Genomic DNA, 23,559 nt, shown 5'->3' with positions numbered 1-23,559 from the left:
CCTAGACTAGGCCTTTCTCAAGACTATACTGTGAATTGAAATCTGGGAGCTTAAATATGGTGAGTGTGGAAACAATTGGCGCTTTTTTGGCGCCAATTTTGAAAAGGGCCTCCCTTTCCTGTTTAGCCCATTGCATCTCTGGGATGCTTCCTGTTGTTTCTTTAATATTTCTTATTTTCCATCTCATATATATTCCATCTAAGTAACATTGTAACCACAAACATTTATATATAGCTGGGATATCTATATGCTTTTGCTTTTTGCTTTTATTCTGATCATTCACATCTTGTATCAGCGTTTGTTTTTGTTTTTGCTTTTGTGGCCATTCACATTGACTATTTGATTGCCTCACCCACTGAAGTTTGGATTATACACAATTGTTATTTTTTTCACTTTTTTTTTTTTTTTTTGAACTTCACCTCACATCTCTGCACGCCATCTTTGAGGATACACCGACGGATTCACGTAAACTATATCAGCATTCATTTGGACTTAATTCCTATTTTGGAATACTTTTTTTGGCAGATTTTTGTTTTTCTACAGTCTTTTGATGTGCACATTTTCACTGTTGTGATATTGCTTTTATCCACAATATTTGTACTCTAGTTTTTATATAGTTTTTATATTGTTATCACCACGGTGCTCATTTACTCTGTTTATGCCTTTCACCATTAGGCTACTCTCCTTCAGAGTGTAACACACACTGTAGATATTAGACAGTTAGACATGGATCCATGCGTCTAATTTTATTGATTTTATTGTTGTTGTATAACATTTATGTATTATAATAAATTGTATTGATTTTTAGCCTAGCCTATTAAGCTATATAGCGCTTACTCTCACCGCTTTTTAGCATTCAGGTAAATATTTAGTTTTATATAGGAATTATTTAGGTAATAATTGTAAGTTTTATTTAGATTTATTTTAATTATATTTAATTTAGGGGGTGTTAGGGTTATGCTTAGGTTTAGGGGTTAATATATTTATGTAGTGTTAGTGATGTGGGAGGCCAGAGGTTTAGGGGTTAATAACTTTAGTATAGAGGCGGCGACATTGGGGGCGGCAGATTAGGGGTTAAAAACTGTAATGTAAGTGGCGGTGATGTTGGGGGTGGCAAATTAGGGGTTAATAACTGTAATGTAGGTGGCGGCGATGTTAGGGTCAGCAGATTAGTGGTTAATAACTGTAATGTAGGTGGCTGCGATGTTAGGGGCAGCAGATTAGGGGTTAATAGTTTTATTTAGGTGGTGGCGATGTTGGGGGCGGCATATTAGGGGTTAATTACTGTAATGTAGTTGGCGGCGATGTTAGGGCGAGCAGATTAGGGGTTAATAACTGTAATGTAGGTGTCGGGGATGTTGGGACAGCAGATTAGGGGTTAATAAGTATAATGTAGGTGTCGGCGATGTCCAGAGGGCAGATTAGGGGTTAATAAGTATAATATAGGTGTCGGCGATGTTGGGGGCAGCAGATTAGGGGTTAATAAGTGTAAGATTAGGGGTGTTTAGACTTGGGGTTTATGTTAGGGTGTTAGATGTAAACATAAATGTAGTTTCCCCATAGGAATCAATGGGGCTGCGTAACTTAGCTTTACGCTGCTTTTTTGCGCTGTAGGTAAGTGAGCGGTGACAATAATGTGCAAGTTAGTACTGCACCCCTCATAACGCAAAACTCTTAATCTAGCTGTTAGATAACTACAATGTAACTATTAGTTATATTGTAGCTATCTTAGGTTTTATTTTACAGGTAAGTATTTAGTTTTATATAGGAATTATTTAGGTAATAATTGTAAGTTTTATTTAGATTTATTTTAATTATATTTAAGTTAGGGGGTGTTAGGGTTAGGGTTATTCTTAGGGTTAGGTTTAGGGGTTAATATATTTATGTAGTGTTATTGATGTGGGAGGCCAGAGGTTTAGGGATTAATAACTTTAGTATAGTGGTGGCGACATTGGGGGCGGCAGATTAGCGGTTAAAAACTGTAATGTAAGTGGCGGCGATTTTGGGGGCGGCAGATTAGGGGTTAATAACTGTAATGTAGGTGGCGGCGATGTTAGGGTCAGCAGATTAGGGGTTAATAACTGTAATGTAGGTGGCTGTGATGTTACGGGCGGCAGATTATGGGTTAATTACTGTAATGTAGATGGCGGCGATGTTAGGGCCAGCAGATTAGGGGTTAATAACTGTAATGTAGGTGGCGGTGATGTTAGGGATGGCAGATTAGGGGTTAATAGTTTTATTTAGGTGGCGGCGATGTCGGGGGCAGCAGATTAGGGTTAATAACTGTAATGTAGGTGGCGGCGATGTCGGGGGCGGCAGATTAGGGGTGTTTAGACGTGGTTTTTATGTTAGGTTGTTCGGTTTAAACGTAACTTTTTCTTTCCCCATATACATCAATGGGGCTGAGTTACAGAGCCTTTCATTCCGCGATCGCAGGTGTTAGGCTTTTCTTTAGCTGACTCTCCCCATTGATGTCTATGGGGAAATCGTGCATGAGCACGTCAAAGCAGCGCTTGTATTTTGGTGAGTTCAACGCCACCATACCGCCCGCGCAAGCCTGCTTTTTCAAAACCTGTAATAGCAGCACTACTACAATTAGAAACCTCCATGAAAAGTGTGTATTGACATACTTTTACTCATATTTTGCTATGTTCTCTTAAAGAGTTGTTCAGAATCTTTTTTTGCTGTTCATCACAAAGAATGTACTTTAAATTACACACCTAATTTATTTGTTTAACTTTCATAACATCCCAAAAACTCAATTTACATCATATCATGTTATGAAAATACAAATGACCTAGAAGTGCATATCTGCAATATTTCATAATTTGTGTCACTTCTCCTGTTTCCTGCTTAAGAGAGTTTACAATCAAACAGCTAGATTTAGAGTTCTGCGGCAAAGGGGTGCGTTAGCTACGCATTCTTTTTTCCCCCCCGCACCTTTTAAATACCGCTGGTATTTAGAGTTCAAAGAATGGCTGCGTTAGGCTCCAAAAAAGGAGCGTAGAGTATATTTTAACGCCACTGCAACTCTCGATACCAGCGGTGCTTACGGACGCGGCCAGCTTCAAAAACGTGCTCGTGCACGATTCCCCCATAAGAAACAATGGGGCTGTTTGAGCTGAAAAAAACCTAACACCTGCAAAAAAGCAGCGTTCTTTTTTCCCCCCGCACCTTTTAAATACCGCTGGTATTTAGAGTTCACAGAATGGCTGCGTTAGGCTCCAAAAAAGGAGCGTAGAGTATATTTTAAAGCCACTGCAACTCTCGATACCAGCGGTGCTTACGGACGCGGCCAGCTTCAAAAACGTGCTCGTGCACGATTCCCCCCTAAGAAACAATGGGGCTGTTTACACTTATTAGCCCCTAATCTGCCGCCCCCGCTATCGCTGACACCTGCATATTTTTTTAACCCCTAATCTGCCGCTCCGTACACCGCCGCCAGCTACGTTATCCCTATGTACCCCTAATCTGCTGCCCCTAACACCGCCGACCCCATATATTATATGTATTAACCCCTATTCTGCCCCCCACAACGTCGCCGCCAGCTACCTACAATAATTAACCCCTAATCTGCCAATCGGATCTCGCCGCTAGTCTAATAAATGGATTAACCCCTAAAGCTAAGTCTAACCCTAACACTAACACCCCCCTAAATTAAATATAATTTAAATCTAACGAAATAAATTAACTCTCATTATATAAATTATTCCTATTTAAAGCTAAATACCTGTAAAATAAACCCTAATATAGCTACAATATAAATTATAATTATATTGTAGCTATTTTAGGATTAATATTTATTTTACAGGTAACTTTGTAATTATTTTAAACAGGTACAATAGCTATTAAATAGTTAAAAACTATTTAATAGCTAAAATAGTTAAAATAATTACAAAATTACCTGTAAAATAAATCCTAACCTAAGTTACAATTAAACCTAACACTACACTATCAATAAATTAATTAAATAAACTACCTACAATTACCTACAATTAAACCTAACACTACACTATCAATAAATTAATTAAATAAAATACCTACAAATAACTACAATGAAATAAACTAACTAAAGTACAAAAAATAAAAAACAACTAAGTTACAAAAAATAAAAAAATATTTACAAACATTAGAAAAATATTACAACAATTTTAAACTAATTACACCTACTCTAAGCCCCCTAATAAAATAACAAAGCCCCCCAAAATAAAAAAAATGCCCTACCCTATTCTAAAATTAAAAAAGTTCAAAGCTCTTTTACCTTACCAGCCCTGAAAAGGGCCCTTTGCGGGGCATGCCCCAAAGAATTCAGCTCTTTTGCCTGTAAAAAAAAAAAAACATACAATACCCCCCCAACATTACAACCCACCACCCACATACCCCTAATCTAACCCAAACTCCCCTTAAATAAACCTAACACTAAGCCCATGAAGATCTTCCTACCTTGTCTTCACCTCGCCGGGTTCACCGATCGGTCCAGAAGAGGGTCCGAAGTCTTGATCCAAGTGGCGGCTGAAGAACTCCATCATCGGGCTGAAGTCGGAAGTCCATCATCGGGATGAAGTCTTCTATCAAGCCGCATCTTCAATCTTCTTTCTTCCGGAGTGGAGCGGAGCCATCTTCTTCCCAGCCGACGCGGATCCAACCTCTTCAAGAGACTCCTACTCGCCGAATGATGGTTCCTTTAAATGACGTCATCCAAGATAGCGTCCCTCGAATTCTGATTGGCTGATAGGATTCTATCAGCCAATCGGAATTAAGGTAGGAATATTCTGATTGGCTGATGGAATCAGCCAATCAGATTCAAGTTCAATCCGATTGGCTGATCCAATCAGCCAACCAGATTGAGCTTGCATTCTATTGGCTGTTCCGATCAGCCAATAGAATGCGAGCTCAATCTGATTGGCTGATTGGATCAGCCAATCGGATTGAACTTGAATCTGATTGGCTGATTCCATCAGCCAATCAGTATATTCCTACCTTAATTCCGATTGGCTGATAGAATCCTATCAGCCAATCGGAATTCGAGGGACGCCATCTTGGATGACGTCATTTAAAGGTACCGTCATTCGGCGAGTAGGCGTCGCTTGAAGAGGTTGGATCCGTGTCAGCTGGGAAGAAGATGGCTCTGCTCCGCTCCGAAAGAAAGAAGATTGAAGATGCGGCTTGATAGAAGACTTCATCCCGATGATGGACTTCCGACTTCAGCCCGATGATGGAGTTCTTCAGCCGCCGCTTGGATCAAGACTTCGGACCCTCTTCTGGACCGATCGGTGAACCCGGTGAGGTGAAGACAAGGTAGGAAGATCTTCAGGGGCTTAGTGTTAGGTTTATTTAAAGGGGGTTTGGGTTAGATTAGGGGTATGTGGGTGGTGGGTTGTAATGTTGGGGGGGTATTGTATGTTTTTTTTTTACAGGCAAAAGAGCTGAATTCTTTGGGGCATGCCCCGCAAAGGGCCCTTTTCAGGGCTGGTAAGGTAAAAGAGCTTTGAACTTTTTTAATTTTAGAATAGGGTAGGGCATTTTTTTTATTTTGGGGGGCTTTGTTATTTTATTAGGGGGCTTAGAGTAGGTGTAATTAGTTTAAAATTGTTGTAATATTTTTCTAATGTTTGTAAATATTTTTTTATTTTTTGTAACTTAGTTGTTTTTTATTTTTTGTACTTTAGTTAGTTTATTTCATTGTAGTTATTTGTAGGTATTTTATTTAATTAATTTATTGATAGTGTAGTGTTAGGTTTAATTGTATTTATTTGTAGGTATTGTATTTAATTAATTTATTGATAGTGTAGTGTTAGGTTTAATTGTAGGTAATTGTAGGTATTTTATTTAATTTATTTATTGATAATGTAGTGTTAGGTTTAATTGTAACTTAGGTTAGGATTTATTTTACAGGTAATTTTGTAATTATTTTAACTAGGTAACTATTAAATAGTTATTAACTATTTAATAGCTATTGTACCTGGTTAAAATAATTATACAAAGTTACCTGTAAAATAAATATAAATCCTAAAATAGCTACAATATAATTATAATTTATATTGTAGCTATATTAGGGTTTATTTTACAGGTAAGTATTTAGCTTTAAATAGGAATAATTTATTTAATAAGAGTTAATTTATTTTGTTAGATTTAAATTATATTTAAGTTAGGGGGGTGTTAGGGTTAGGGTTAGAATTAGCTTTAGGGGTTAAAAAATGTATTATACAGTAGTAGCGGTGAGCTCCAGTCGGCAGATTATTGGTTAATGCTTGAAGTTAGGTGTCGGCGATGTTAGGGAGGGCAGATTAGGGGTTAATACTATTTATTATAGGGTTATTCAGGCGGGAGTGAGGCGGATTAGGGGTTAATAACTTTATTATAATAGTGACGCGGTCCGGTCGGCAGATTAGGGGTTAATAAGTGTAGGCAGGTGGAGGCGACGTTGAGGGGGGCAGATTAGTAGTTAATAAATATAATATAGGGGTCGGCGGTGTTAGGGGCAGCAGATTAGGGGTTCAATGTGATAACGTAGGTGGCAGCGGCGTGCGGTCGGCAGATTAGGGGTTAATAAGTGTAGGCAGGTGGAGGCGACGTTGAGGGGGGCAGATTAGGGGTTAATAAATATAATATAGGGGTCAGCGGTGTTAGGGGCAGCAGATTAGGGGTTGATAGGGATAACGTAGGTGGCAGAGGAGTGCGGTCGGCAAATTAGGGGTTAAAATTTTTTAATAGAGTGGCGGCGATGTGGGGGGACCTCGGTTTAGGGGCACATAGGTAGTTTATGGGTGTTAGTGTACTTTAGAGCACAATAGTTAAGAGCTTTATGAACCGGCGTTAGCCCAGAAAGCTCTTAACTCCTGTTTTTTTTCTGCGGCTGGAGTTTTGTCGTTAGATTTCTAACGCTCACTTCAGCCACGACTCTAAATACCGGCGTTAGAAAGATCCCATTGAAAAGATAGGATACGCAAAAGGCGTAGGGGGATCTGCGATATGGAAAAGTCGCGGCTGGAAGTGAGCGTTAGACCCTTTCCTGACTGACTCCAAATAGCAGAGGGCGGTAAAAACCAGCGTTAGGAGCCTCTAACGCTGGTTTTCACAGCTACCGCCCAACTCTAAATCTAGCCGAAAGACAGATATCATCAACAATGTAAAGGCAATGAAAGCTTAAATTGATCATAAGATTTATTATGTACAATACAGTATCTATTCTGTATTCTTTTAGGACTTATATGGAAAAGATTTGCCAGCATAATTCAGAAGTAAAGTGATATGAAACAGTGCTCCTTTAGTAAAAATAATAAAAATTAAATGAAAGTAAAAATAAAAAGAAACTTCTCAGTGTAGCTACTACCTTCAGGGAGATAAGTGAACTGACATGTTGATAATTTAACCCCTTAGTGACCAGACTATTTTTCAATATTCTTACCATTAAGGACCAGGTTGTTTTTACATTTCTGCAGTGTTTTTCTCACTATTAAATGGACTTTCTAAAGATACAATTATTTTCATCTTATCATATAATTTACTATAAAAAAAATTATAAAATATGATGAAAAAATTGAAAAAACCCCCACTTTTTCTAGCTTTGACCCCAAAAATCTCCTATTCATCTACAACCACCAAAAACTTGCTTAATAGTTTCTAAATTTTGTCCTGAGTTTAGAAATACCCAATGTTTACATGTTTGCTTTTTTTTTGCAAGTTATAGGGCAATAAGTACAAGTAGTACTTTGCTATTTCCAAACCATTTTTTTTTTCAAAATTATCGAAAGTTACATTGTAACACTGATATCTAGAGAAAAAGTAACAGAGGTGCCAAAATGGCCTAGTACCACCCCAACAGATTGTATAAATAGATAAAGTTTAAAAAATACTCACAAGAGCAATGCACCCAATAGTGCTATTCAGACAGGCTGGAACTTTGCAGTAGTCCACCTCACTGTTTACAACCGACAATCATATCAGGTCTGAAATACTTCAGATAGTAGTATCCTTGTCTGTATATGGATTGTCGGTTGGAAACAGTGAGCTAGACTACTGCAAAGTTCCAGCCTGCTTGAATTGCACCATTGGGTGCATTACTCTTGTGAGTATTTTTTAAACTTTATCTATTTATATAATCTGTTTGGGTGGTACTAGGCCATTTTGGCGACTCTGTTAATTTTTCTTTAGATTGTCAAGTACCAAGATTCGACCATCCTTTGACAGAGTGTTGCCTGTTCCGGAATATATGGACTTTATGCTCAAGTTTGTGTATACTGTTTGATTTATATTGTGGAGTTTATAAGAAGCGCCCCCTATGGGAATTTGTGTGTGCTTGGGCACACTTCTTTTTTCCCTTTTTTTCTTTAACACTGATATCTGTTAGGAATTCCTGAATAACCCTTCACAATTTTTTAGTAGACAACCCAACCCAAAGTATTGCTCTAGGCCCATTTTGGTATATTTCACGGCACCATTTAACTGCCCAAAAAAATCTGTTAACTTTTTCACAAATTTTAAGTTTCTCACTGAAATGTGCTTGTGCAATCATGACACAAATGGTTGTAAATGCTTCTCTGGGATCCCCTTTGTTCAGAAAGCAGATATATATGGCGTTGGCATTGCTTTTTTGTAATTAGAAGCCCACTAAATCCAGCTGCTCACCACACTTGTACTATGCCCAGCAGTGAATGGGTTAATTAAGTAGCTTCTAGGGTTAATTTTAGCTTTAGTGTATAGATTACCCTCCCACCTGACAAATCCCACCCCTTAATCCCTCCCTAATCCCTCTCAAACAGCTCTCTTCCCTTCCCCACCCCACAATTGTCACCCCCATCTTAAGTACTGGCAGAAAGTCTACTAAAATAAAAGGCTTTTTTTAATATAATATAATATATATATATATATATATATTCTGCAGTGCAGGATCCCCCTTAGCCCCCAACCTTCCTGACCCCCCAAACAGATCTCTAACCTTCCCCCCTTTACCTATTTGCCGCCATCTTGGGTACTGGCACTTTCCAATTTATTTCTATTATCAATTTTCCATCATTCACTTGAAGTCCTTTGTTGAAAAAGTAGCAATATACTACTGGGCTAGCTGTACAAATTAGTAAGCCAATGGCAAGAGGTAAATATGTGCGGCCACCAATCAGAAGCTAGCTCCCAGCTCCTGAGCCTACGTAAGTATGCTTTTCAGCAAAGGGAACTATGCAAATTTGAATAGAAGTAAATTGGAAAGTTGTTTAACATTGTATGCTCTATCTAAATCATGAAATAAACGTTTGAGATTTCATGCTAATTTAAGTTCTAAGGTTGCATTCTGTCCTTTCTGACTTCTTGTTAGTGTTCAGTGAATGCTAGAGAAAGCTAGCTTAAGTTGCTCTTAAAGGTTTATAAACTTATTAATTCAACTAAATATATAATAAAATAAAACATGGTGTTGATAAGTGGATATTAATTTTAAAAAATCACACTAGCAGATGGTGTCAGTATCCATATATAAATATAACACATTGAAATATGGAGAATGCTGAACACAAAGTCAATTTAAATGTGCATATTGATTAAGTGGGGAAAAGTAGTTACATGTTTTATATTTCACTATAACAATATAGTCTCCCAGGAGCATAGCATCCAAATTGTGTATCACATGCAGAAACATTATTACATTCATTATGAAAATTGGTCACAAATACTTCAGTGGTGTATCTTGTTTTATATATATATATATATATATATAGCCCACCCATTATCACAAACTTTTGAGTACTGGACTGCATATGACACATGATTTGGACGCTGTTCTCCAGGGAGAATATAGTGCTGTAGTGTAGTACTGCTCTTAGCTTCTTTGATATGGACATATTTTGCTTGTTTTAATGTGTTTAATGCTTTTATGAAGTGTGTAACACTGAGTGTTTTGCTGTTCACCAATTAATAATATGCATATTAAATTATTGAGAATAATATATTTAATGGCATTTTTAGATTCTACATACAGAGTTTTTGTACAGTGTTGAGTAGGCAAAAGAATAGTTCCTCATTGTGTAACACACACTGTCAAACATTGAGGAGGAAGTGTGATTGTCTGAGACTCTTTTGCTGGATCCAGAGTCAGTGACTTGCTCAGAGTGAGTGGCACATCGGACCAAACATACTACCACATCATTTTGCAACACCATGCAGTACCCTCTGGTTTAGGCCTAGTTGGTCAAGAGTTTATCCTACAGCAAGATATTTCAGAACTACCGTAGAACACTGGATTTAAAACCTGTCCGTAGGCCTCCCTAGCAGGGCAGATTTTGATTATTATCTTAGGTGAGAGCTGGTAAAATAACCATATTTAATAATCAGCTGAATCAGTTTGAAAACCAGTGCTTTAGAAGAATAAACAAGCTGGTACGCTTTAAATCATTGAATGGCCAGCACAGTCTCTTGACTAAATGCCTATCAAGCTGGTTTAGGATGTACTGGACAGAAGGATGAAAGCAAAACAACCTATAACTGCAACACATTTGTGGGAACTTCTGTAGTAGTGTTGGGAAGAACTTTCTGAACAATATTTAATTTCCGTTGTAGAAAGAATGCCACAAGTTAGGTTTTAATATCTGCTACTTCGTTGAGTCAAAAATGTTGATTACAATTTGTTAAAGGGACAGTCTAGGCAAAAATAAACTTTCATGATTCAGATAGGGCATGTTATTTTAAACATTTTTCCAATTTACTTTTATCACCAATTTTGCTTTGTTCTCTTGGTATTCTTAGTTGAAAGCTTAACCTAGGAGGTTCATATGCTAATTTCTTAGACCTTGAAGGCCACCTCTTTTCAGAATGCATTTTAACAGTTTTTCACCACTAGAGGGTGTAAGTTTATGTGTTTCGTATAGATAACACTGTGCATGCACGTGAAGTTATCTGAGAGCAGGCACTGATTGGCTATCTTTTAAAACAATAAAAATTCTGGTGTAGACTGTCCCTTTAAACAATTCCATGATTTCTTTTTTGTTATCTAATTGTTTATTTGTACTTTGCTTTAACTGCAAAACACTTTGATACATTAAACTGTGTACATTTCAATAAAAACTTGAAAATGGAGGTGTTCTAAACTTTGGACCAGTAGCGTATGTTTTTCTGCACATGGTGCCAAGATACCAAAGTAACTTTAATAATAGAAATAAACACCCAATGTACAGCTCTAGAAAAAAGGTGCTTGAGAGGTTACACAATTAATTTATATCAGATCTCTGGTTAATTTTTTAAACGTGCCCCAAATGCCCACAAAATACAGTCGTCTAGATTACAAATTTTGCGTTATGAGTAAAAAATCAGGGTTAAGGCTCATAACGCTGCTTTTTTACTACCGCTGCTATTATGAGTCTTGTAGGTACAGCTGTCCCGCACACTTTTTTGGCCGCAACGCAAATTAACTTACGCAATTTTCGTAAAGTCTTTATTCAATGGGACTTCCATTGCGCAGGTATTATAAGCCTTTTTTTTTAGGCCAAAAAGTGAGTGGTACAGCCTATCCCGCAAGATTCGTAACGCATTCTAAAGTCAGAAGTTATGAGTTTTAAACTACAAGGCCGTAGCATAAAACTCATACCTAAAGTGCTAAAAAGTACACTAACACCCATAAACTACCTATTAACCCCTAAACCGAGGCCCTCCCGCATCACAAACACTAAAATAAAATTATTAACCCCTAATCTGCCACTCCGGACATCGCCGCCACTATAATAAACATATTAACACCTAAACCGCTGCACTCCCGCCTCGCAAACACTAGTTAAATATTATTAACCCCTAATCTGCCGCCCCTAACATCGCCGCCACCTACCTACATTTATTAACCCCTAATCTGCCGCCCCCAATGTCGCCGCCACTATATTAAATTTATTAACCCCTAAACCTAAGTCTAAACCTAACCCTAACACCCCCTAACTTAAGTATAATTAAAATAAATCTAACTAAAAATTCCTATCATTAACTAAATAATTCCTATTTAAAACTAAATACTTACCTATAAAATAAACCCTAAGCTAGCTACAATATAACTAATAGTTACATTGTAGGTAGCTTAGAGTTTATTTTTATTTTACAGGCAAGTTTGTATTTATTTTAACTAGGTAGAATAGTTACTAAATAGATATTAACTATTTACTAACTACCTAGCTAAAATAAATACAAATTTACCTGTAAAATAAAACTTTACCTTAGTTACACTAACACCTAACCTTACAGTACAATTAAATAAATTACCTAATTTAAATACAATTAACTAAATTAAATACAATTACTTAAATTACAACCACACTAAATTACACAAAATAAAAAACAAATTACAAGATATTTAAATTAATTACACCTACTCTAATAGCCCTATCAAAATAAAAAAAGCCCCCCTAAAATAAAAAAAACCCTAGCCTAAACTAAACTACCAATAACCCTTAAAAGGTTCTTTTGCGGGGTATTGCCCCAAAGAAATCAGCTCTTTTACCTGTAAAAAAATACAAACACCCCCCCCAACAGTAAAACCCACTACCCACACAACCAACCCCCCCAAATAAAACCCTAACTAAATAAACTAAGCTCCCCATTGCCTTGAAAACACTAACCCCTGAAGATCCACTTAAAGTTTTGAACAGCTAAAATCCATCCTCAAAGAATCCGGGAGAAGTCCTCAACGAAGCGGCAAGAAATCCTCAATGAAGCCGGAAGAAGTCTTCATCCAAGCCGGGAGAAGTGGTCCTCCAGACGGGCAGAAGTCTTCATCCAGACGGCATCTTCTATCTTCATCCATCCGACGCGGAGCGGGTCCATCTTCAAGACATCCGATGCGGAGCATCCTCTTCTGACGACGACTACCCGACGAGTGAAGGTTCTTTTAAGTGACTTCATCCAAGAATTCTATCAGCCAATCGGAATTAAGGTTGAAAAAATCCTATTGGCTGATGCAATCAGCCAATAGGATTGAGCTTGCATTCTATTGGCTGTTCCAATCAGCCAATAGAATGCAAGCTCAATCCTATTGGCTGATTGGATCAGCCAATAGGATTGAAGTTCAATCCTATTGGCTGATTGCATCAGCCAATAGGATTTTTTCAACCTTAATTCCGATTGGCTGATAGAATTCTATCAGCCAATCGGAATATAAGGGAGGCCATTTTGGATGACGTCACTTAAAGGAACCTTCATTCATCGGGTAGTCATAATCAGAAGAGGATCCTCCGTGCCGGATGTCTTGAAGATGGACCCGCGCCAGATGGATGAAGATAGAAGATGCTTTCTGGATGAAGACTTCTGCCCGTCTGGAGGACCACTTCTCCCGGCTTGGATGAAGACTTCTCCCGGCTTTGTTGAGGACTTCTTGCTGCTTCGTTGAGGACTTCTCCCGGATTCGTTGAGGATGGATGTCGACTCTTCAAAACTTTAAGTGGATCTTCAGGGGTTAGTGTTAGGTTTTTTTAAGGGTTTATAGCGTGGGTTTTATTTTTAGGTTAGGGCTTTGGGCTGCAATAGAGCTAAATGCCCTTTTAATGGCAATGCCCATACAAATGCCCTTTTCAGCAATGAGGAGCTTAGGTTTTTTTAGTTAGGGTTTTATTTGGGGGGTTGGTTGTGTGGGTGGTGGTTTTTACTGTTGGGGGGTGTTTGTATTTTTTTTACAGGTAAAAGAGCTGATTTCTTTGGGGCAATGCCCCACAAAAGGCCCTTTTAAGGACTATTGGTAGCTTAGTTTAGGCTAGGTTTTTTTTTTTTGGGGGGGGGGCTTTTTTATTTTGATAGGGCTATTAGATTAGGTGTAATTAGTGTAAATATCTTGTAATATGTTTTTTATTTTGTGTAATTTAGTGTTTATTTTTTTTTTGTAATTTAGGTAATTGTATTTAATTTAGGTAATGTATTTAATTGTACTGTAAGGTTAGGTGTTAGTGTAACTAAGGTTAGGTTTTATTTTACAGGTAAATTTGTATTTATATTAGCTAGGTAGTTAGTAAATAGTTAATAACGAGTTATTAACTATTCTACCTAGTTAAAATAAATACAAACTTGCCTGTAAAATAAAAATAAACCCTAAGCTAGCTACAATGTAACTATTAGTTATATTGTAGCTAGCTTAGGGTTTATTTTATAGGTAAGTATTTAGTTTTAAATAGGAATTATTTAGTTATTAATAGTAGATTTTATTTAGATTTATTTTAATTATATTTAAGTTATTGGGTGTTAGGGTTAGACTTAGGTTTAGGGGTTAATAAATTTAGTATAGTGGCAGCAACGTTGGGGGTGGCAGATTAGGGGTTAATAAATGTAGGTAGGTGGCGGCGATGTTAGGGACAGCAGATTAGGGGTTAATAATATTTAACTAGTGTTTGCGAGGCGGGAGTGCGGAGGTTTAGGGATTAATATGTTTATTATAGTGGTGGCGATGTCCGGAGCGGCAGATTAGGGGTTAATAAGTGTAAGATTAGGGGTGTTTAAAATCAAGGTTCATGTTAGGGTGTTAGATGTAAACATAAATTTAGTTTCCCCATAGGAGTCAATGGGGCTGCGTTACGTAGCTTTTCACTGCTTTTTTGCAGGTGTTGGACTTCTTCTCAGCCGGCTCTCCCCATTAATGCCTCTGGGGAAATCGTGCACGAGCACGTACAACCAGCTCACTGCTGACTTAAGCAGTGCTGGTATTGGAGTGCGGTATGGAGCACAATTTTGCTCAACGCTCACTTCTTGCCTTTTAACTCCAGGTTTATAAAAACCTGTAATACCAGCGCTGTAGGTAAGTGAGCGGTGACAATAAAGTGCAAGTTAGCACCGCACCCCTCATAACACAATACTCGTAATCTGGCCGAGTGTATTTTATTAAAAAGTAAAGATAGCAGCATCTTTATTTTTTAACAAAATAATTGCACTAGGCAGTATGGGGGTAAAGTCAGCAGCTGTGGGGTGTTAGAAAAAAAAAAACGGCACTGAAAAGTGCCTTTACATTGCGGTCTATAAGAACTGTTTGTTTCCTGTAAATATATATATATATAAAAGCATATACATAAATATTTATGTGTTAATGTGTGTATATACTCATATAAACACATAAATATATATGTATATAAGCATATACATATATATTTATATTTGCTGCCATCGCTGCGCTACTTACCCCCTTCCCTGCGCTTAGATTCTGATGCCATCTCTCGTGTTCGCATTGCTGACAACTTGTAATACCAGCGCACATTAGCGTGCGCTGGTATTAGTTAGTGGAGAGCTAATATCTCTTTTATGAAAGTGGTATTTAGTGCTCCACTTGTAATCTGCCCTATATGTCAGCAGTGAGGGATCTTGTTTTTTAACTGTAAAAAACTACAGAATTCAAGCAAGAGTAATATTTCCCAGAATCCTAATGGGTTTGATCTATATCTGTCTTTGAGTCGATGTTATTAGTGTAATAAATGTAGACATGATATTTTGCAAATGTATCAGGAATTAGCCTGGGATCATGTTTAATTTCACTAACATTAAGGGTTATGCAGCTACAAGCCAACAAGCTGTCAGGTTTATTAGCTTTCTCAGAATATAGATGTTTGACTTTTAGAAGGCCTTGAATAGCATCTTGATTTTGTATTTGATTAATTGCTTAGTTTAATTAAGTGTTTTGCAGTTTTAAAGGGATGGTCAGAAGCATGTTATCTAGACGGCCTGTCACTTGGCTCTTTAAGCATTGTTACTAATTCTGAATGCTTAGATTTTGAGCCCAATCTAACAAAATGGCCTCTAATTGCCAATTTATGTACAACCCAAACATTTAGGGTCTTGTAGTTAGTTGTTGAACAACTAATTGCACCTGCAGTATGCACTCCAGGGCTGGCTAACAGCAGGGCAACATGTGAGGGGCTTCACTAGGGTTTTTGAACGGACTAGATGGAAAATAACTATTGCTTCCACACATGCACACATGACTCAAACTAAAGTATATAGAGACAAGCAAGTATATTATATATATATATATATATATATATATATATACATACACATACTGTATATATGGAATGAATGAATGAATAAATATAGAATAAAATCAGATGACTGCTTGTATAGGAAGCAATTTATATAGTATCTTGTATTCTCCATTTCGGACTCATCTCAGGCTATACTTTCAGCATCCTGACTTTCCTCTTCTTATTATTTCCCAATTAGAATGGGTAAGTTCCTGACAAATTTACTAAGGCTTTCATCAACACACTCACTGGTGTTCCCATATCCAAAGAATACCTAAATGAACTGACAACAACTATAGGAGTTCTAGTAAAACAGCAGTTTTTAGAAGTGCACTATTTTTTTTATTTATTTTAAGAATGGATTAAGTTTAGATGCATTGATGTATTCCTATTAAAAAAGCATCACAAGATGCATTTAGAAAAAGTTCCATAGAGTTTGTGAATTTAGGTAAGCTTTTCTAAAGGATTATAATATAACTCTCTGTATTTTGGAAAACAGATTAATTCAGTCACCATACTGTGGTAAAGTTAAAATATGGATGAAAGGGTCATGAGGATAATAATTTATTGGTTTAGTTTCTACAGATATCAGATCTGAGGGTCGATCACAATCTATCAGCTGAAGCCTTTTTTGTGACTCTTTTTCTGGCTTAAAGGCTACTTTTTGTTTGAATCTTATCACTGTAGCACATTTTCATCTATTTCCCACAATTGCGTTTTCAGCTCACAGAAAAATAAACAAATATATTTTTAACCTGGAGACGTGATCACAGTGATCACAATACATTTTCAAGAAACTTTTCAGTACCTTTTTCAGCCCAAGTTTGCTTTTTTAAATTTAGCACCTCAAGGAACTTGGTAAAACCCCAAAATTGCCTTTGAATCATTTTATTATGTTGCACATCATATTGAAGCTCTATTCATCATTATTGTATAGTCCGTCAGCAGTGGGCAGGACATATATTTACAAATTTATATGTTCATTTAGCTTAAAAGGAACCTATTATAATCTGATTCAATCCTCACCACTGCTAAACCATCTGAATGACATTTGTATTTTGTCATGATGGGCATACTGGGCATGTTTGCTCAAGCACTATATTGTCACTTTTAATATTTTAAAAATATTGTTTTTTTGGAATATTTACATGAATTGAATTCATACCACCTTTTTTCAGTTTAGTATGATCTACATCTGAAAAAAAGAAGAAGACTATGGATTTCTATTAGAAGAACTTACAGTCATCGGCCTCTAGTTATGAAGCCATCTACTTACCTGCATTCGCCGGCCCAATACGCTCGCCTAAGCTCACCTCACATCGCTGCCACAGACCTGAATACGCTCGTCAAAGTTATCAATAAATCTGTCAAAAAGCCACGCACCAAGTACGGGGTGATGAGCAGCGGACTGTGATAGTTATCACTCATCAATCTCGCTGCTCTTCGGCTTTTTTACAGCTTTATTGATACCCCTGTCACTAAGCACTCACACTATACTATACTGTTCTACCCCTATACCGGTGCCCCCGGAGCCCCCCGCAACTAAATAAAGTTATTAACCCCTAAACCGCCTTTTCTAGACCCCACCGCAACTATAATAAATATATTAACCCCTAAACTGCCCTCCCGGACCCCGCCGCCACCTACACAATACCTATTAACCCCTATCCTGCCCCCTATACCGCCGCCACCTATAATAAATCTATTAACCCCTATCCTGCCCCCCTACACCACGGCCACTATAATAAAATTATTAACCCCTAAACCTAAGTCTAACACTAACCCTAACACCCCCCTAACTTAAATATTAATTAAATAAATCTAAATAATATTACTCTTATTAACTAAATTAATCCTATTTAAAACTAAATACTTACCTATAAAATAAACCCTAATATAGCTACAATATAACTAACAGTTACATTGTAGCTATTTTAGGATTTCTTTTTATTTTAAAGGCAACTTTGTATTTATTTTAACTAGGTACAATAGCTATTAAATAGTTATTAACTATTTAATAGCTTCCTAGTTAAAATAAAGACAAATTTACCTGTAAAATAAAAACTTACCTAAGTTACAATTACACCTAACACTACACTATAATTAACTAAATTATTCCTATTTAAAACTAAATACTTACCTGTAAAATAAACCCTAAGATAGCTGCAATGTAATTAATAATTACATTGTAGCTATTTTAGGATTTATTTTTATTTTACAGGTAACTTTGTATTTATTTTAATCAGGTACAATAGTTATTAAATAGTTATTAACTATTTAATAACTACCTAGCTAAAAGAAATACAAAATTACCTGTAAAATAAATCCTAACCTAAGTTACAATTAAACCTAAAACTACACTATCATTAAATTAATTAAATAAATTAGCTACAAATACCTACAATTAAATACAATGAAATAAGCTAAACAAAATTACAAAAAAAACAAACACTAAATTACAGAAAATAAAAAAATATTACAAGAATTTTAAACTAATTACACCTAATCTAAGCCCCCTAATAAAATAAAAAAAAACAAAATAATAAAAGTCCCTACCCTATTCTACATTACAAAGTAATCAGCTCTTTTACCAGCCCTTAAAAGGGCTTTTTGCGGGGCATTGCCCCAAAGTAATCAGCTCTTTTACCTGTAAAGAAAAATACAACCCCCCAACATTAAAACCCACCACCCACATACCCCTAAACTAACCCACCCAAACCCCCATTAAAAAAACCTAACACTTACCCCCTGAAGCTCTCCCTACCTTGAGTCGTCTTCACCCAGCCGGGCCGAAGTCTTCATCCGATGGGGCAGAAGAGGACATCCAGACCGGCAGAAGTCTTCATTCTATCCGGGTAGAAGAGGACATCCGGACTGGCAGACATCTTCATCCAAGCGGCATCTTCTATCTTCATCCATCCGACGAGGAGCGGCTCCATCTTCAAGACCTCCGGCGTGGAGCATCCTTCCTGGCCAACGGACTAACGACGAATGATGGTTCCTTTATATGACATCATCCAAGATGGCGTCCCTCGAATTCCGATTGGCTGATAGGATAGGCGCTGATTACTTTGTAATGTAGAATAGGGTAGACACTTTTATTATTATTTTTTTTATTTTATTTTATTAGGGGGCTTAGATTAGGTGTAATTAGTTTAATTTTGTAATTTAGTTTAGTTTATTTAATTGTATTTAATTGTAGGTATTTGTAGCTAATTTATTTAATTAATTTAATGATAGTGTAGTGTTAGGTTTAATTGTAACTTAGGTTAGGATTTATTTTACAGGTAATTTTGTATTTCTTTTAGCTAGGTAGTTATTAAATAGTTAATAACTATTTAATAACTATTGTACCTAGTTAAAATAAATACAAAGTTACCTGTAAAATAAAAATAAATCCTAAAATAGCTACAATGTAATTATTAATTATATTGTAGCTATCTTAGGTTTTATTTTACAGGTAAGTATTTAGTTTTAAATAGGATTAATTTAGTTAATAAGAGTAATATTATTTAGATTTATTTAATTAATATTTAAGTTCGGGGGGTGTTAGGGTTAGTGTTAGACTTAGGTTTAGGGGTTAATAATTTTATTATAGTGGCAGCGGTGTAGGGGGGGCAGGATAGGGGTTAATACATTTATTATAGTGGCAGTGGTGTAGGGGGGGCAGGATAGGGGTTAATACATTTATTATAGGTGGCGGCGGTATAGGGGGGGCAGGATAGGGGTTAATAGGTATTATGTAGGTGGCGACGGGTCTGGGAGCAGCGGTTTAGGGGTTAACATATTTATTATAGTTGCGGCAGGGTCCGGGAGCGGCGGTTTAGGGGTTAAACAATTTATTTCGTTGCGGCGGGGTCCGGGATCCGCAGGATAGGGGTTAATTAGTTTATGTAGGTGGCGGCGGTATAGGGAGCAGCGGTTTAGGGGTTAACATGTGTATTATAGTTGCGGCGGGGTCCGGGGGGGGGCAAATAACTTTATTTAGTTGCGGCAGGGTAGGGGGGGCAGATTAGGGGTGTTTAGACTCGGGGTACATGTTAGGGTGTTAGGTGCAGACGTTTCCCATAGGAATCAATGGGATATCGGGCAGCAACGAACATGAGCTTTCGCTATGTTCAGACTCCCATTGATTCCTATGGGATCTGCCGCCTCCAGGGTGGCGGATTGAAATCCAGGTACGCTGGCCCGGAATAGTGGCGAGCGTACCTGGTAGTAGTTTGATAACTACCAAAAGTAGTCAGATTGTGCCGAACTTGCATTCGGAACGTCTGTAGTGACGTAAGCATCTATCTGTGACGGACTGAGTCTGGCGGATCGAAGCTTACGTCACTAGATTCTACTTTTGCCGGGCAGTAGGGCTTGATAACTAAGGCGAATCAGCCTTGCCACAAATACGCTGCGGAATTCCAGCGTATTTCTGTTGACGGCTTGATAACTAGAGGCCATCTTCTTAAATTGGATTTTAACAGTATCAAAGCTGTAACATTTGAAGTAACTCCATTGAAGTAGTCTATCTGCAAAGAAGTTATTCAAACAAGATTACTACTTCAAGAATGTTCTTTTTTTAAAGGAAATACACCTTTGTTAGCACAAAGTCAAAACACATTAACAATAGTACATTTTACAAAGCTTGCACCTAAATTATTGAACTAAACAGAAGTGTGCTTTTATGAGCAGGAGTTCAATGATATAGGCACATACACTGTAAAATGTCATGAGCCTTTTCTTATTTTTAGATGTATATCACCCTAAAGAGGAAAATGTTGCTTTAAAATCAATTAATGTAAATATTGTAAAAAAATAATACTTTTAAATTAATACGTCAATATCGTTATTGAGCAAACATGCTCAGTAGGCCCATAATACCAAGATACAAATGACTTTAGCTGGTTTAGCAGTGGTGAGGATGGAATCGGATTGCAAAACATTAACCTCACAAATGTAAATGAGAATATCCCTTAAAGGGACAGTCTACACCTTGGTCATCTTAAAGTCTTACCTTAGATTAAGCTGCAAATAGCTTCCTGCACCTTTTTCTATATCATGCAGCAGGAATGGTAAAAAAGTTAATATAAAATAAATATTGTTTCTGGTCACTTTGAAATGGCTGACAAGCTCAGCCCACTTATGACATCATGATCTGGGCTGCATATGGCATCCAATCACAAAAGTCTCACTAGTCGGATTTAACAGACTCTCAATGCTATTCAGCAGAATGCCTATATGCAGCTCAGATCATGATGTCATCAGTGGGCTGAGCTTGGCAGCCATTTCAAAGTGGCCAAAACAATATTGATTTTAAAATAACTTTTTTTTTACTGTTCCTGCTGCATAATATAGAAAGGGGTGCAGGAGGCAGCTTAATCTAAGGTAAAACTTTAAGATGACTTAGACATAGACTGTCCCTTTAAACACTGAACAAAGGGGTTCATTGTAAATAACTTTACTGTGACCTTAAAAAGACATAACGCCCAAAAAAATCTTTCATGATTCAGATAGAACATAGAATTTTAGACCATTTTCCAATTTACTTCTATTATCTAATTTACTTTGTTCATTTGGTATCCTTTGTTGAAAAGCATACCTACTTAAACTCGAGCTGGGAGCTAGCTACTGATTGGCTTCACATTTATACCTCTTATCATTGGCTTACTGATGTGGCCAGCTAGCTCCCAGTAGTGCATTGCTGCTCCTTCAATAAAGGATACCAAGAGAATATAGTAAAATTGATAGAATAACTTGGAAAGTTGTTTAAAAGTTTAAAATTGTATGTTCTATCTGAATCATAAAAGAAAAAAAAATTGGTTTCATGTTCCTTTTAACGTTTTGAAAGGGCAAATGTATATTTCAGTTGCTCACTTCCCTTTTGGGAACTTTTGTGGTGAAAACACATTCCTGGCTGTGAGTTTTTAATGCACGGCTCCATTTTGCATTGTGATCACTTGAAAACACTCTGACCAAACTGTCCAGATAGCAAAAAGACAAAAATAAAAATAAGCCGACATCTTATGAACACACCCTGGTGTTTTAGAGCGTTAGCTAATAAATATTATTTATCAATATGTTTTTTCATAATATTGGGAAAGATGCACACTTGTTAGATATCTAAAACTAATAATATTCATCTTGCAATGTTTCATCATGAAAGCTCTTTAATCCCAGTGTATAGCTGACTTATCTACAATGTTGATATTTTTAAAGCATGGTAGGTTCTTGTGTTCATGTTCCATGCGACAATCAGCTATGATGTGAACCATTCTGTCAGCAAAGAAGATATTTGTTATTGATTCTGAGTTGCTGTTTTTAGATTTACTAGTTTAATTTTCAGACTCTTTATGGTATCTGTCACTATGAGATTTCTGCCTAATATATTACCACTTAGATTGGAATCTCTCTACATTCCCTGTTGTGTTTTTATTCATTGTACCCCAGTGCTGCAGAATCTGTATTAAACTACAAATAAACACCTAGATTACAAGTTTTGCGTTCGGGTTTCAACGCTGAAAAAATTGTAATTTCAGCATTAAAACAGCAACGCAGCCATTACAAGTCTTGTCGGTATAGCTGTACCGCAAGCCTTTTAGCCTTTAACGCAACGTCAGTCCCGCACTCGTAAAAATTACGTTTTTTCATGGGACTTCCATAGCGCAGCCATTACGAGTTTTGTGGTGAGGCTAAAAAGCTTGCGTTACACCCTATAACGACAAAATCCGTTTTGCAATCTGAGAGCAGTAGTTGTGAGTTTTACGCAACAAAACTGTTACATAAAACTCATAACTAAACTGTTACAAAGTACACTTACACTCATAAACTACCTATTAACCCCTAAACCGAGGCCCTCCCGCATCGCAAACACTATAATAAATTTATTAACCCCTAATCTGCCGCTCCCGACATTGCCGCCACTAATAAAATTTATTAAACCCTATTCCGCCGCTCCCCGACATCGCCGCAACTATACTAAAATTTTTAACCCCTTTTCCCCCACACCCTAACATCGCCCACACTATAATAAAGATATTAACCCCTATTCCGCCGCTCCCCGACACCGCCGCCACTATTATAAAGCTATTAATCCCTAAACAGCAAGCCCCCCACAAAGAAATATACAAAATTAAACTATTAACCCCTAAACTGGAAGCCCCCCAAAACAAAATATACTAAATTAAACTATTAACCCCTAAACCGAAAGCCCCCACATCGTAAAAAACTAATTTAAACTAGTAACCCCTAAACCTAACGCCCCCCCTAACTTTTTATTAAAATTACAATTTCCCTATCTTACATTAAATTAAAACTTACCTGTCAAATTAAAAAAAACTAAGTTTAAACTAAAAATTAAACTAATACAACTATTAAACTAAAATCAAACTAACTACCAATTAAAAAAACTAAAATACACATTAAAAAAATCCTAACACTACTATAAAAATTACAAACTATCTAATTACAAAAATAAAAAATACTAAATTACAAAAAATAACAAACACTAAATTACGAAAAATAACAAACAATATTATCAAAAATAAAAAATAATTACACCTAATCTAATAGCCCTATAAAAATAAAAAAGCCCGCCCAAAATAAAAAAACACTCTAGCCT

The sequence above is a fragment of the Bombina bombina genome, chromosome 2 (genome assembly GCF_027579735.1).
Source record: "Bombina bombina isolate aBomBom1 chromosome 2, aBomBom1.pri, whole genome shotgun sequence".
Taxonomy (NCBI): Eukaryota; Metazoa; Chordata; class Amphibia; order Anura; family Bombinatoridae; genus Bombina; species Bombina bombina.
The sequence above is the reverse complement of the archived record's forward strand: the minus strand, read 5'-3'. Positions refer to the sequence as shown.